At 34.2% G+C, this 16889-nt stretch overlaps 1 protein-coding gene across 6 annotated transcripts in view; it reads right to left on the minus strand.

Moving 5' to 3' along the window:
• The window catches only part of CNKSR2 (connector enhancer of kinase suppressor of Ras 2), a 257886-nt gene that overhangs the window by 166462 nt on the left and 74535 nt on the right, over positions 1 to 16889 (minus strand). The window lies entirely within an intron of this gene.

Genomic DNA, 16889 nt, shown 5'->3' on the forward strand with positions numbered 1-16889 from the left:
ACAAGAAAAACAAACAACAATGAATTCATCAAAAAAGAATATGTGTAGTGAGAAGATAGCTAAGGACAAGATCAGACAATGCTTATGTTTAAGAGCCAGATGGAGGAAGAGTTAGTTGTGTGGTCAGGAGTAAATGGAGAAAGTGGTGTTACAGAGACATATCTAATACAACTTACGTGATAATAGAGTTATAATAATATATTCTATGTCTGTGCTATCTAATTCAATAGTCATTAGACATGTGTGGCTATTAAGCACTTGAAATGTGGCTAGTGCAAATGAGGAACTGAATTTATAATTTTACTTAATTTTAATTAAATTTACATTTCAACTACTACATGCAAGGAATTCCCAGGCAGTACAGTGGTTAGGACTCTGCCCTTTCACTGCTGTGGCCCAGGTTCAATCCCTGGTCGGGGAACTAAGACCCCGCAAGACGCGAGGTGCGGCCAAAAAAACCCCCCAAAATTGCCACATGCAGCTAGTGGTTACCATGTTAGACAGCAGTGCAGGTCTAGAGAAATATACTATAGTCCATCCAACAGTTGGAGAAGCCATTTACCAAGAAACAAATAACAGTAAAAGCAATATCTGGGAAGAAAACATAAAGGGATTTAATTCCCAGTCATTAACCAGATCCTTCAGGTTTTTTTCCTTCAGCAAAGGGCAGATTCCAGTCTACTATGACATCTACAGTAGCCACACAGTACAATGACACCAATTCTCTTTGTAAGGTAATATATGGAAAAGCATGAAAATGAATCCAAAGTACCCATCACATAGCTTTGTGGGCACAGAGAAAGCAGTGCCAGTGATAAAAGATTTGCAATGGATGAAAGATAAAAGTCCAAACTAAATTAAGATTCATCAGAGACAGAAAGCTGACTGAGTGTCCCGAGTACAAAGAAGAATGTCCACAGTGAATAGACAGGCATCGAAATCCTTCCTGAACGTGTTATCAAAACGCCATAGTTTCATTCTAATTTCAGATAAATGTCATTGGCAAACAAGGCAGAGGTACAATAACCCCACAACTACCTCCTTGGCAATCCCTTCACCGTTGTGACTGACTCAATGACCACATACTTGTTAGTCTTTCTGATGTGATTTTGGAATGAGAAGAAGAATGTTCATGAAGGATGGTATCTGTTGAAATTTTAAAATGACCAGTTTTTAAAAGAATTGGCTAAGATTTTCATTAGGTTAAATAAGGTTACAAGTTGTAACATAAAAAGTGCAATTAACAAAGAATGGGAGGAGAATGTGTGGGTGGGCACGACCTCAGAGGCCATCCTAGACTTTCTGTTGGTGAACATAACCATATTCTTCTGCATCTTGGATCATATTCCTTTTCAAAATACTGCTCCAGTTCTCCCCCAGGAGGTCATCTAAAATGAAACCCCATTTGACTCTAATCACTCTCGCCTTCCACTTGACAATGAAAGACTAATGTTCCAACAGTTGAAAGGGTGTGGAAACTAATCTTTTAGCATATAGAGACTTGGGGGTACAAGCAGAAGTGAGTCTGATTGTGTTTTTCAGCATCTAAGTGGCTCTCCAACAAATCCAAAATCCACTGAGGCTTTTCAAGATTGAACTGTCAAAAGGCATAAAAAGTAAAAATGTCAAGTCAATGTACCATTGACTAGAAAACTCATTAGAGTGAGATTGTGATCCTGTAACTTTAATAGCTTTGTTTTGACAACTTGAAGGGGCAGTGAATGAGTTAATCCCCATTATGAACCAAGTTTGTTTATTCTGCATGTCTTGAGTCAAGACCTAAATGATTTTGAATGGCCAATCAGATAACTACTAACTGTACATATTTTATGTTTCCATCAGTAATCTATATGTTAGTCTTAGTCTTTCCCATTAGATTGTCAATATTTTCAAAGAAGGAATCTTATATTCAACTGCACTGTCTCTTTAATTTCTCAAGGTGCTCTGACACTCTATAAATAAAATGTTAATTTATCAGTTATGATTATTTTCTTCCATTAATTCTCTATTTTCATATTCCACAGTAAATATTTAACACTGGTTTTATAGGTTACGTGTAAAAAAATGAAACTTTTAAAGCCATATTTTTAAAACAAAACTAACTGCTATACAAACTAGTACAGTACACTTAGTCTCTTCATACTATTTTGTACAAAAATAGAGTTTCACAGTTTTAAAATAACTTTAAACATGAGTTTGGTTTTAAACTTTAATCTGCATGATCTCAGCAGATATTTTCAACAAAAATAATTGGGCCTTTCTCAGCATGAAGATTCATATTATGCAAAAGATATCAAGAATTTTATATTCATTCAATGAAGCTAAAATTTCTTTGTAAGTCTCTCTAGCTTCCACATGTTCAAGTTACTTACTGTAATGACCATCTAACATATCACAATGAAAAGAAAATCTATAGGGTCTAAAATTGGGAGACAATTTTTCCCTTGTGACAAATTCAACTAAAGAGTTCTAGCAAAGATAAATACCACACCCCATTACAAATAAACATATAAATTAAACATTAATTCTTCAATTCAACATCATACACTTGGCTGCCAGAAAATAAATGGAAGTTATAGTATATGTGAAACAAATTCTAAGTATTAGTTTACAAAATTCCTTAAGCTCATGTATCTTTGTCCTTTTTATCTACTTAGAATGCACTTTCTTGGACAAAATGAAACCATTTCTTTTCAGTAACTGTGTCCAACATATGAAAAAGTGCCACTTACCTGGGCACTCAATAAATATTTATAGATCACTGATGATGATATTTAAATCCTAGACAATACTAAACTGTCCGAGTAATACTATTAGCTCAAATCTAGGCTTAACGTGGTACACCTTCACAATAGATATTACACAAAATCAGTATCCATTTAGTGTTTCCTAGTCATAACACTGAATGATTATAAGGCAGAATTTTATGCTTTGAAAAAATTCGAGAAGTCTCCCCCTCCCACCAAACCTACCACCCCATATTCCAGTAGATTATACTTAAAATACCAAGAGACACACACATGCATACAAACACACCATTGAGGGAAAATAAGAAATTCTTCAAATTCAACCTTTACCAAGCTGTTTTCTTGATATTTAAAATTTCGGCACCTAATTTTATTGTCTCTTTCCTTATATTCAAATAAACATTGTTGTCCTTAAAATTCTGGTATAATGCTATATTGGAATGTTTTAGAGATTCATTACTGTAGCAGATTTGTATTATGATTTCTAAATATATACTTTCTTTTTTTAAGGGAAAAGTAAACTTCCCGGAGCCACTGATGTTGGCCATGGATCTATGACTTACTTTGTTCAACAAAATGTGAGCCGAAGTGCTATGTCTTATTTCCACGCAGAAACTTTAAGAACCAGTACATAGTTCACCATGCTCTCTTTTCCCTCTGCCAGCAGTGTTCAAGAAGAGGCTACTCTGAGCTTTGAAGTGAAGAGGATGTGGAGAACAGCTATAGCAACCCAGGATGGACATGGAACATGACCACTGGACATGAGTATTATTAAAAGCCACTAACATTTTCTGGTTGTTAGTACAGCATAATCTAGCTTACTTTGACTGATACAATCCTCCATAAAAGAGGGAAATACAGAACACTCAAGCAAATGAAGACCTAACCAACGCAGAGTTTAATGCAGTAACTACTCTATGAATTTTACATACCATACCTCTTCATTTCAGGAAATATGAGGTGCTATATCACTCCTCACACAATGTAATTCACAATTAACCTCAGACTACATTCTGCTACCTTCATGCAAATCTAGTCTTTTCCCATCTTGTATTTTAGAGAATTTTTGCCTCATTTTTTTAAGTTTGATTCATGCTCACTTGCATAATTACTTAATTCTGACCAGTTCTTCAACCTGCCACTATCAATTACAATTTCAATCCATTATTTCACTTGTGTTAGGGCCTAATTTCATCTGAATTACCTATCTGATGTTGGTGGTTATTCTGACCCAACCCAAGAGGCCTGGGTTATTAAAAACTACTTCAGCAGCAGGGCAAAATGCCTCAGAAAATCAGTGCCTATAACTAGTAGCTCTATATTTTCTTTGATTTGCTGCATTCATCTTATGTAAGTATGAAAATCTATGTCATAGATTTCGTGTAATGATTCAATGATATAATCCATGTAAGTCATAATATAATTCATAATAAATGCTAAAAATGTTATTATTATTCCTTCTTGTTTTAGTAACTCTAGTTCCTGCCTCTGTCTGTTGACACCACATTAGTTTCTAGCACTGGTTCCCCCCTTATTACAAATGCACAATGACCATTTTTGTTAATAACTTATATTTGATGTTTCAAAGGACAAGTCTAATCCCTTTGGATATGCATGTACGGCACAGATAGACTATGAGTTGATAACTACAGTTGTAAATTCAAAACTTTAACTAGTCTCTTTTATAAAAGTGTGGGCTCTGGGTTGATATCACCTACCAATAGTTGAACCTCCTGATCCATAGTTCTCAGTCATTCATACTGTGCTGTGATGAAGTCCAGGGAATATGCATGTTTAGCAAGCCTCCCTGGGTGAATCATGGTCCATGGACCAACCATTGGTAAACACTGTTCTTGATCACATACATTTTCTTCCCACCTCACGTTCATCTCATACTAAACCAGTAAAGTGTGACTATATCACGGTTGTTATCAACTTTGGCTCCACATTAGAATCAACTGAGGCATCATTTAAAAAATACTGATTACAACCCCACCACAGAGAGTCTAATTTAATAGGTCTTGGATGGGACCCAGATATCAGTGTTTTTAAATAAAGAGTTCTTTACTTGATTCTAAGATGAGGCCAAACTTGAGAAACAATGAGCAAGAAGTATGAAAACCATGTCAAAGCACCTGGATCTGAGTCCTGGCCATGTCACTAACTGACTATGTCACGGTCCCTCTCTAAAATTCCATTTACTCATTTACAAAATTGGGATGACATCTGGTCTACCTACTTCACCTGATTATTGTGAGGAACAAATCTGATAACATGTTGTAAAAGCATTTTGCCAACCTCAAAATAGTAATGATACTATCGCCTGCCTATTACACTTTATATAGCCCTTTTTTTCTTGCTAATACTTTTTAAATGTCATAAGGAATAGGATTTATACAGATGATGTGGTTTGAGGGAGGGGTTAAAAAGATGAACAGAAGAGCCAAGGGCCAAATACATTTCAATTTTAAAAGGCAGTTCAGAATCTTTGTGGGGAGACAGGGCAGGAGAACATTTGTGCAGACAGTTTAAATGGGAGGAAACAGGAGGCCTAGTGAGATATTTAGTGGTGTGAGGAGGGCTGTGGAAAACAGTGAGACACTGAAAAGGAAATTAATAGTTATGGTATTAATAACTGCTGAATAGTGCTAGGGTAGACATTTCAAAAGGCATTAAAAACTTTGCAGATAGCACTTAAATAAGAGCAAGATACACAAGAAAATATTTGCAGAACCAGAACCAATAAAGTTACCTAATCAAACCTTTTGATTTTTCCCTTTAGGTACTTTGATAACTCCTGCTATGGCACTGCATAGTCCAGTAACATCATGTTCTATATTCCTTTAGGGCTCAGGTTTCTAAATTTGCTATCAGATCAAAATTGGAATTTTTAAGCTACAAAAGCATTCTAAATGCTACTCAGAAATGCACACATGGATTTATTTGGTTGGGGAGGGTGGGAAGCAGACTGGACAGTACTAGGAACCTTTTTTAGCTCCAAAACCAGCCCTCCCCTCCAAGCTTCTGATCCTCTCCACAATAATTCCTTTCCCCTCCCCTCCCCAATTCACTAGCTCATTACCAGTTTCACAAGGAGACTGGTGCCATCACCACTGTCTCTCCCAATTCATCTCCCTGGAGTTACAAGCATTAAAATGAGAAGAAATAGGAAGAAGCAGCCTTAAAATGTTAAGGACTAATTTTGTATCTGTAATAATCATGATATACCTGGATTTTATCAACTCTGTTTAGTTCTCTCTCAGGTTTTCATCAGCATCAGAATCAGTTACAGCAGCTACATTTAAAATCCTGTAACCCCTTTTTACGTGAAATTTTACGGGGAAAATTAATCCTTTCATTCTTTCAACAGACATTTATTTGCCAGGCACTGGAGACACAGAGGTGCAAAAGGCAGACAACTTGCATTCACCACTGCAAATCTTTTCTTAAATGGATTAGTATTACTTTTGGCTTGATTCTTTAAAAAGAATCATCGCAATACATTACAAATGGGAGCATATCAGGGATTCTCTTCTGAAAAACTGACCACCTACAAGGGTTAAGAATCACCTAACCCATCTTTCTACATCTGTTTCCTTATATATAATATAGCAATAATGGTAAAAGTTCTATCTTCTTGGAGTCTTTGTGAGAAAATTTTAAAAGCCTCTCAAAAGGTGAACTGCATAATAAGACAAAATATAGTAATTCAGAAGGTGGGAAGACAATGAAAGTACATTACATAAATAAGCAATAAAAACTTTGGGAACAGGATGTGGTACATTTGTAAAGACGAGCATGTGTATACTGTATAAGCCAGCAATTACTCTCCTACATACATAACTAAATATAAGTATATATCCAAATATTCATGGTCAGGAGAATGGATACACATTGGAGTATATACACACAATTAAGTATTATATGAAGTGAAAGTGAATGAACTACAGTGACTAAACAAAACATGAATGAGTTCAGAAATACATCAAGTGAAAAAAGTAATATGCAGAGTGATACTATTTTTATAAAGCACAAAGACAAGCATAACTAAATGAGATGTTTAGAAAATGTATGCAACTATTTTATGAAAAAAAAAAAAAAAACACCCTGAGAAGAGGCAGGGTAATGAGATGGGGAGGAGCACAGTTATAACTAAGACAATGTTGGTAATGTTCTAGTTAGTAAATTAAATGGCCAATTTATGAGTATCTGATTATTCTTATGCTTCAAAACATATATATGACATGCATTCTTTTTGTGTATATATATATAATATTACATAAATTTAGAAATGTAATAGTGACAAAACAGATGTCTGAGAAACAGTATCCTGTCATTTGCTATCTAAAAGAATTTAATTAGTATACTACACCACACATCTAGTTCTTCTGTTATTATTAATGGTGATACTATCTACATCTTTAAAAGTGTTTTGGTAAGATGCTCAGATAACATGCAATATAGTCTAGGTTTGTAAAAGAATAAACCTATAAAAACAGCCTATTTCATTTTCATATAATACATAGTAAGTTTTAAAGTTATTTTTCACAAAAAAAGTGTCAGAAAGATGCTTTCCTAAAGTCTTATTATTATGTAATAATTTCATCACTCTTCTTTACCTTTCAGTCTGAGCCTTCAGAAAATTTGCAGCTACCAATAATCATGTTTTTTTTTAACATCAAGAATGAGGATTTCTCTTTCTCTCTGTTTGTGTATTTATATCTATTCAGATTATAATGCTATATTCTAGGCCTTCAAAGGGATACAGACATATATACACAGCATAATCTCAGCTTTGCAAATTCTATATGTTTTTTTGTTTGTTTGTTTTTTTGCGGTACGCGGGCCTCTCACTGTTGTGGCCTCTCCCGTTGCGGAGCACAGGCTCCAGACGCGCAGGCTCAGTGGCTATGGCCCAGGGGTCCAGCCGCTCTGCGGCATGTGGGATCCTCCCGGACTGGGGCACGAACCCGTGTCCCCCGCCTCGGCAGGCGGACTCCCAACCACTGCGCCACCAGGGAAGCCCTCTATATGTTTTTAGTTTTATATTTGTCTTCAGAAAAATCGTCCTCAAGCTATCTGGGTACTGTGCCTAATAGTTCTATATCTAACTCCTGATTCATTACGTTAGGATTATAAAGAAAAGTTTAAAAAGATAATGGCTTTGCTTATTCATCATCAACCGAAACAACTGAAGAAAACTTAAAGGACTGAGTATTGAACTAAAATATATTGCTTAAATATAAAATAAAAAAAACAGTATCTTTCATATTGCCTTCAACAGGTATGCTAAGTAATGTAATTCATACTGTTTAAAAATTACATATAAAGTTTGTCCTCGTTTTTGGTCTGAAATGTACCAGTTTCAAATCCCAAGAGCCCAAGTCCATTTTTCAGGTCACCTAGAATGTCTGATTCAGGAAGGCTTAAACACTAACCCTGAAAATACAGCAAAAATAATATTTAAAGCTGTGTTTGAGATGAATGATAGACTATCCTGGCTGAGCTTTCATATGGTTTAATACTTACTACATGAACCACAGAATATAGCCTGCCTACCCCAGTATAATTTATATCCCCATTTTAGAACTTTACATGTACTTCACTACTACTTGAATCTTAATATCCCTATTACAACACACATTCTGTAAGACTGACTATTAATTATACACTAGCCTTTTACCTTTACAAGTTTTGAGTTTTCCATTTTCAACTCTAGGTTGCTTGAATATGTTGATAGGGATGGCAAATTCACAAGTAACCAAAATTAATTTCTGTATTCCATTTGAACATGGACATTTCAAAATATCATCCAGAATATGAAACATATATAGTTACCAATTTGCCTTAAATTCTAAAATCATCCGAAATTAAACCAAAATTCTTTATAAAAAATCACTCACTGTAGAAACAGGTCTTTCTTCATTGCCCCTCAGTACCAAAAGTAAGCAGAGAATCACTCCTTTAAATTTTGCGTGAAACAACAAACTAACTGAGAGAGTTTCCAAAGACCTTTTGCTATACAAGGTAACTAAAATTGCCATTTATTAAGCACCCACTAAAATGCCAGATCATGAACTAGATCAATTTCCAATATTCACATAAATTCACCTACAATAATCCAACAAGGTGGTTGGTGATCCACTTTACAAATAAAGACACAGTTATCAGAGATATGAAGTAATCTGTCCAAGTTCATACAGTTTGTAAAGAGCAGAGCCATAATGAATTCAGATCTACTTTATATCAAAGCTCACTAACCTATTTTGCCATAAAAGGTAAGAGTAAATAATATAAAGTGTCAACTAGGAAGGTAAAGGACATAATATTCATATAGATAAAACATAATAAAGTAAAATATGATAGTACTGTCAATAAACTCATAGGCCAAATTTTCTTGCTTAAATCCTTAATAAAACACAAAAAAATCATTTCTAAGGCTATTTTTACAAAATTGTGTAATCTTTTATTTTAATTTTTTGCTATTTATAAATACATGCCCTAACAATTTAAACCACAAATACCAGTTCAATCAAGTCCTAAAAAAGCTCTTATTTTCTCTTGGGTATTTACCTTGAGTAAATAACAACCCAATTAAGATAAAACAGGTTAGATCAAATTCAAGCAGGAATATTTTTTTAAAAGGGTTATATACTCAATATGTTCACTTACATTTTTATTTAAAAATGTATATTTAAAGAATAACTCATAAATAGTTTACTTTTACTGATATGTATTTAAAATGGTGTAAAGGTAACAAAAATGAGTAGAAAGCACACACACACATAATTTAGAGGAAGATGTCCATCAAAAAGAACCATTTCCACTATTGACCTTTGAAGACTATTTTTTCCATTTTCTTGAACAAAGAGTTAGAAAGGAACAAAATACATCAGACAGGTAAATATGGAAAAAAAAATCAAACAAATGAACTGTCATAAAATCAGAATAACAACTTAAGTAAAGATATTTATTAGAGGAAAGACCAAAGCAGTGGCACAGTTGTTTCTGGTGCTTAAGTTGGGATGACAGTAACTAGTCTTCTTTATGGTTTTCTGTATTTTTTAAATTAATGAGTATTATTATTTTATAAACTTTTTTAAAGGACAAAAGACCTAATAATTATGCAGTAAAATTAAAAAATTATGGCACAATACTAAATGAAAAAGACCATTTTGAAAATATATATGTGTATATGGATGAAAACAGACAAAATGGCAAGTAAAACAAGCAAAATGATAACAGGCATTTTCTTTGGGTGGAAAGATTACAAGCAATGTTTTTTTTCTTTTCATTACTCTAAATTTTTCTATAAAGCATATTACACTGCTTTTATAATATAAAAAATATAGAAATTAGAGGAGTATAGAGTGTGCTACATACAAACCTTTACACAGATGGCATACAACATCAACGGAACGAATACAAGCTAGGACCATAAAAGCTCCCTTTCAACATCTAAAAAAACTTCCAGTTCTCAGTGAAGATTCTCTCAGTTAAGATGTTTTGAACAGTACATGCTATTTCTTCAAATTTTAGAGGATGGGAAAGGAAACTGTTGACCATGCAGTAGGTAAAAAAGCACATATTTAAAATAGATTGATGTTTTTAGAGAGGTTTCTAAAATTTCTCTTTTCTTTGTATTTTTTCTTCTCAAAAATTATTTACAACCATCTTAGGTGAAAGACTATTGACCTTTTTTTTTTTTTCTAACTTCAAGCTGGGAATGGTAAGGGAAAGAAGTATGTTTCAAACACTATCCAGAAAATCAGTGATACTCAAGGACATGGAAAAATGAGTCTTAAAAGGATGAAAAACAAGCAAGCCCATGAGAAAACACAAGAACATTTTATAATATATAATTTAGAAGGGACCATTTCAGGTAAGAGTATATCAGCAGAACTTGAATTTTAAAACGAAGTCTTCATTTTACAATTGCATGTGAATCTACAACTATCTCAAAATAAAAAGTTTACTTACAAATTAAATTAAAATTTTTTTTAAATAAACAAAAAAGGAAGTTTTCACTCTGCATTTAACAGTTCAAAATCTGATTTAGAATGTTTCACATGTTGAAATTTTTCTCTCAGTATCTCCTTCACTGTATATGTAGCTGAAGAAAACTAACACCAAATGGAGAAAAAAATCTGTATATTTATTATTTAAAACAAACTTGTTATTCTAGTTCTTTGTATCAAGTCTTTTTCTCATCCATTTTATAATTAATAATACTTTACTTTTGTTTTTCACTTCACATTTGTGAACCATTTTTAATACATCTAATTTGATTCTCACAATAATAGATAGAATTATTTCTGTTTATAGATGGTTTGTCCAAGGTGAAATGCTCATGAAACAACAGGGCTAAGCCTCAAATCTCCCAATACTCATTGTCCCCACCCTCCGTCCCTTGCCCCAAGTATTCTAAGTTCCACCAAAGTTTCACCTGGCAAACCGATACTTTTGCACCCATTTCTTAACTAGTGACAATCTAATTAATCATTTTTTGTGTTTGAACTAGAAAAAATTTTAAATGGTGCAGTAGAATAATTTTAGGTTAAGCTGATACTCATTAGGGTAGGCATCATGGCAATTATTTCAATGCTGACAAGAAGTGCGTGGGTACCTGTCTCATTTTTCTGTTTCAGGTGCTGACAGTGCTCTAAATATCTGAAGCTTCAGTTCTTTGTGAGAATTCTTCCCATTTAAGATTTTAAAACCAGTTTCCCTTTTTTCTCAAATGTGTTATTATATCTTATGTGGGGAAGAGGTGTTGGGGGGAAGAATCTCTTTAAAAGACTTCAACTATAACTGTCTAAACCCATCACATCTGAAAATAAGAAAAACAGATACAGTAAGATTAAATAAATTCTTCCAAACAGAGCTTGTTAAAAGAAATTTCTCTTTCTCCTCTAATGTTTGCATTACTTTAAATATAAGTAGCCAATATCAAGAAGCACTTTCCACTTACTTCATAGTACCACTCCTTTGTGTTAAGAAGGGAAAAGAAAAGCTATTTGTGACAGTTTATTTTTAGATATTGATCATCTCATCTTGCTCAAAGGGAATAAAAATAATTAAAGTTGAGTGAAAATAATTTGAAGTACAGCATATTTCAAAGTATAACTATCATCATAACTGTTCAGATGAGATTTCTTGAAAGCCTGGTAATAAATGCATGCCCTAGATATTTTTTTTTAAATCTACACTTTGCTTATTCAAGTTGGCCTCTTTTACTGGCAGCTTAAGTTTAATTCTGTCTTTAGATACTGCATACAATTCCAAGTGAATGAGATGATTAGTGTGTATTTAATGGCTGAATGAGACCATTAGATGGACACTGACTGTTTGTAAACTACGTAATTTATTTTAAAATATAATAAGTATTCATCTATGCTGTGCTCTTTCATCAAACTGAAAGTAGTATTTCTTCAATGTACATAGCATTCATTTTGTTTTTCTGATAACTCAAATTCATTTTAGAAAATCTGAAAAATACAGAAACATAGTCTAAATAAACTAAAATCACCTGTAGTTTCATCATCAAGAAGCAAACACTTAACTGTTTTATTTCATCATTTTAATTACCATCCTCATTCCTATTGCCAAGATAGGGAGCAACAGACCACAGAGCCCAGAAAGACTTGGTATCAAAGATATGACATCACACAACAGTAGAAAAATAATAGATTATTTAAGAGATGATTTACAAATATTCATATCATGCCTACAATTAAGTTTCCTCTAAAAAAATATATTTTGTTAGTGTTATATAACAGCATAGTGTTTCAGAAGTTTCGTTCACTTTCATTCTAGCACTGGAAAATGGTTATCAGGATCAATATTTTTATTTTAATTAATGAATAAACTGAGATGTAAAGTGATGGGTGTCTCTGGATATCTCTGGGGTTCTTCATATGAGTAGCAGAGACAGAACTGCAGCTTTTACACTGGAGTTGAAATAAAAATAAGTAATGATTTAAGCATTTAATTCTAGATTTTTCTGGAAGAGTATAAATGAGTATGTGCTAACTACATGGGATAACTGGGGCTCAGGTCAATTTATTTTAACAAGTAAGTAATGAGCACAACATTGTTCCTGTTTTCAAGAAGATAACAGTCTAATGGAAGTCAGATAATTATGATTCACAGCAGAATATAACTGACAAGATGTAAAATGCATGTAAAGTAAGTTTAAGGGATTTCTACCTTTGCTCATACAACAAGCAATTGTAGCTGATAAGTCAACAAAGGGGACAAACTGTAATCATAAAAAATAATTAATACAGAAAAAGGAACAAAGACCAGATTGGAGACATAGAAGACAAAGAGCAAGGTGGTATATTTAATTTAATCGCAACTACATCAACCATGGTTGATTAAATATAAATGGTCAAAGTAGTGGGTATACAAACAATTATGAGAAATAGTAAAAGTTTCATGAGTGGGGTGGCATTTCCTAGAGGCCTTAAAGGATGGGACATAATTTTGACAGGCAGTGATAAAAAGATATATGGGACATGTTCTGAGGAGGCCTCACAACATAAAAAGATGAAACTGCAAGATCTATTTTACCAACAATAACTCATCTACATGAACTGGAGTACAATTAAGATACAAAGGAGTACTAGAAGATAAAATTGAAATTATGTTAGAACCTTACTTGGAGTCCTTTGAATTCCAAAGAGGAATTTGTAATCAATTTGGAAATTAGGGGAAAATCGCTGAAAGCGACAGAATTGGAGCTGGGCTTTGGGATGACTAGTCTGAAAGTGATCCATTCTATACTTATAAGTAGATTAAATCAGAATGTCATGAAGATGTATTTTATTTTATTTATTTTTTTGGTGGTACGCGGGCCTCTCACTGTTGTGGCCTCTCCCGTTGCGGAGCACAGGCTCCAGACGCGCAGGCTCAGCGGCCATGGCTCATGGGCGTAGCCGCTCCGCGGCATGTGGGATCTTCCCGACCGGGACACGAACCCGTGTCCCCTGCATCGGCAGGCGGACTCTCAACCACTGCGCCACCAGGGAAGCCCTGAAGATGTATTTTATTGAGAGAAATTTACAACTAATATTTCCTTTAAGGTACCACATAAAAGACCTCGTTAAAGTAAGTGAATTAAGATATCAAGTCAGGTAACATGTTGGGAGGGGGTAGGCAAGGCAAGAACCAAGAACACCCATATACAGAGAAGTTTCTGTTTGGAAGCATCTTAAAGGTGACACATGGAACAGGACATGTGATGGGAAAATGAGAGTGAGGTAGAAGGAACTGTGAGAAATGTCATGAGCTACTGAACTTTAAAAAAAAATAGAAATGGGTAATGTTTCTGCTACCCAAGAAGGGCAAGACATTCTCTTCAAAAGAAGGGCAAGAAGAAGGGCAAGGCATCCTCTTCCCAAGAAGGGCAAGGCATCCTCTTCAAAACAGAGTGTACAGTGGTCAAGGGTACAGAAAGTCCTTCTACGTCCTCTGTATACTTGGAGTATTTCAATTACTTGGTCAAGACAGAATGTACTTAAAGTTCAATCTGTAAAAGTATCTCTCTCTCTCTTCTACCTAATGTTTCCTGATCTGTAAATAGCAAAACTTAAACCCATTATGCCTTGACGTAAGATTCCTAAAGAGAATGTTGAGCCAAACAGTGCAGCTGTTAAAAGGTCCTGTTATGAGCATGAACAAGCCTCTGAGGGCAATATCAGAATGGCATATGTCTTCTATGAAGTAGAGGTCTATAGCAGGTGTTCATACGTTCTGGAAACAAAAACTGCATCACTTGTTACTTAGATGGTAGGTTCTTAAAATAGCAGAATGGGTGGGTTAGTCCTATCTTACACAAACTGCACTTCCACCCCTGCACATGCCTCTACAGGAAATTTTAAGTCACTGAAAATCATTTCAGCCATTCGTAATGTAACATTTGAAGGTTAGCGTGACAGAGGTATGCTCTGGAACCTGTGAGTTCTAAACATAGAAAACTTTCCACTTTTGACTTCACTCTACAGTAAAAGTTAAAAGAAAGGTAATTTTTTTAAAAGATCACTTTGTTTATCTACTTTTGATATGGGAAAACATTAAGTATGAATGAATTCAGTGAAAATAAATACACCTGATTCTCCTTCAAGATTTTCAAGAAAACTTATCAGAGTTGCCATTTAGAATTGCAGTCTTTGTTTACCAGGCAACAAAGAGTGGGCCAATTACTCAAAAGTTAACCTTAAACTGGCCATCCAGATCCAGATGTTTAAAGGAGACACAAGAAATTAAAAACATCCACTTTCTGTCATAATTATGCATGGAAATGACATTATTTTAGAAGGTGACATCAGATGGATTGTATTCTCATAGAATGGATAATACGTATGAGTTTCTCATGTTTAAAAAGTTGAAAAATAAACTCAATTCTCCCATTTAATTCCACAGTATTTCAATTATTTTGGGTCTCACGTATAAATGAAAACCTTAAGTAATACATAAAATAGTTATCACAGATCTTGTCATGTAGCGGATAATAATAGTTATTGTATTATTATGACTGTTGGCATATAGATTGCTACTGAACACATATCCAACGTACCATGAATGATTATCATACAAATACTGTGTAGTAGGTACCCTTAAAGCAGAGAAAACTTCTTTCTCTCATGGTAAAAGGGAAGAAACTAATAGTCTATTATCCACATCTCAAATCTCTGGTCAAGTTTAATGGCTTTAAAAAAAACAGCTTTAGAAACATATTTTTGAAGAAATGTCACTGACAATACAGATCTACAAGAAAACTTACCCATAGATTATATTACTGTTCTTTCATTCCTATGCCCTAGAACAGTGTATGAGAATCAGAATCACCTGGAAAACTAGTAAGCATGCAGATTCCTGGGCACTCCCCACAGTACATTTGGAGTGTGTGCCAAGAATCTGAATTTCTAACAAGTTTCTGTGTGATGATAATGCTACTGGCCCACGAACCACACTGGACTAGCATAGCCCTAGAACATGAGTCAGCAAACTGTGGCCCAGGGCTAAATTCAACCTGCTGCTTGTTTTTGTAAAACAAGTTTTATTGGCACATCACCATGTCCATTGATTTCACTTACACATTGTCTGCGGCTGCTTTTGCAGTTGAATACTTGGATCAAACATCATATAGCCTATATCATTAAAGCCTACAAAACCTTACATACTTAAAATTTGGCCTTTCACAGAAAACGTTTGCTGACCTTTGCCCTAAAATGCCACTCTTCTCCCTAATATCCAGTTGAAATCTTTGACATTCAGAAATAAAATTTACTGATAACAAATATGAAGACATGTAGTGAGACAACAGCATTTCAAGGCTGATAAAATGTTTATCATCTTCATCCATGTTTGTGACTAACAGCAGTGAGTTACTTTCTTACTGCTGTGATATAATCCTGATGAATGTCTGCTGTATTCCACAATTAAAAGTCATAAACTTACTCTCCTTTCTATAAACCTGCAGTTTCACAGAAATGGTGCTAATAAAATCTATACGGTACAACAGAAACTATACTGAAACATTTAAGATTGTATTAAAAATTTTTCTTATTTGAGAAAATACAGGCAATATAAGAAAATTATCCCTCGTCATAAAGGACAGGGAGTAGAAGGATAAATTAAATCATGAATTTCCCCAATAATCTTCTGCATCATCACATTTTATCCTCTGCTTTCCCTATTTCTGCATCACTGGATAGTTTAACAAAAAATGGCACCCTGAGAAAGTACCAGCAGTAGCAGCAATAGGTTGACATGAGGCTTACACAGAGTGGTGGTCGCTAGCCTCACACCTCTCAGATGTGTTTTATTATTAGATTTAAACAAATTTTTGCAGGATATGTACTAGTCAATTCACTCCTCTACCACTTCTCCATGTTATGCCAGGACATTTATATCAGCTGCTGCACTACTGAACACGTTTGATTTGGAGTCCCTGGCTTAAATAATATTCAAAGTAAAAAAAACTGGGTCATGTAAATAGATCATTTAAATGATTAAGGTGATAATTAAAGGCTATTATGTATATTTGTTTGTATGTATACCTATATAAATGAAACTATAGTCGTACTAATAAGGAACTAATGGTGTCTTAGAGCAAAAGTCTCAGATTGTTATTCA

Source organism: Globicephala melas, chromosome X (assembly GCF_963455315.2).
Source record: "Globicephala melas chromosome X, mGloMel1.2, whole genome shotgun sequence".
NCBI classification, from domain to species: Eukaryota; Metazoa; Chordata; class Mammalia; order Artiodactyla; family Delphinidae; genus Globicephala; species Globicephala melas.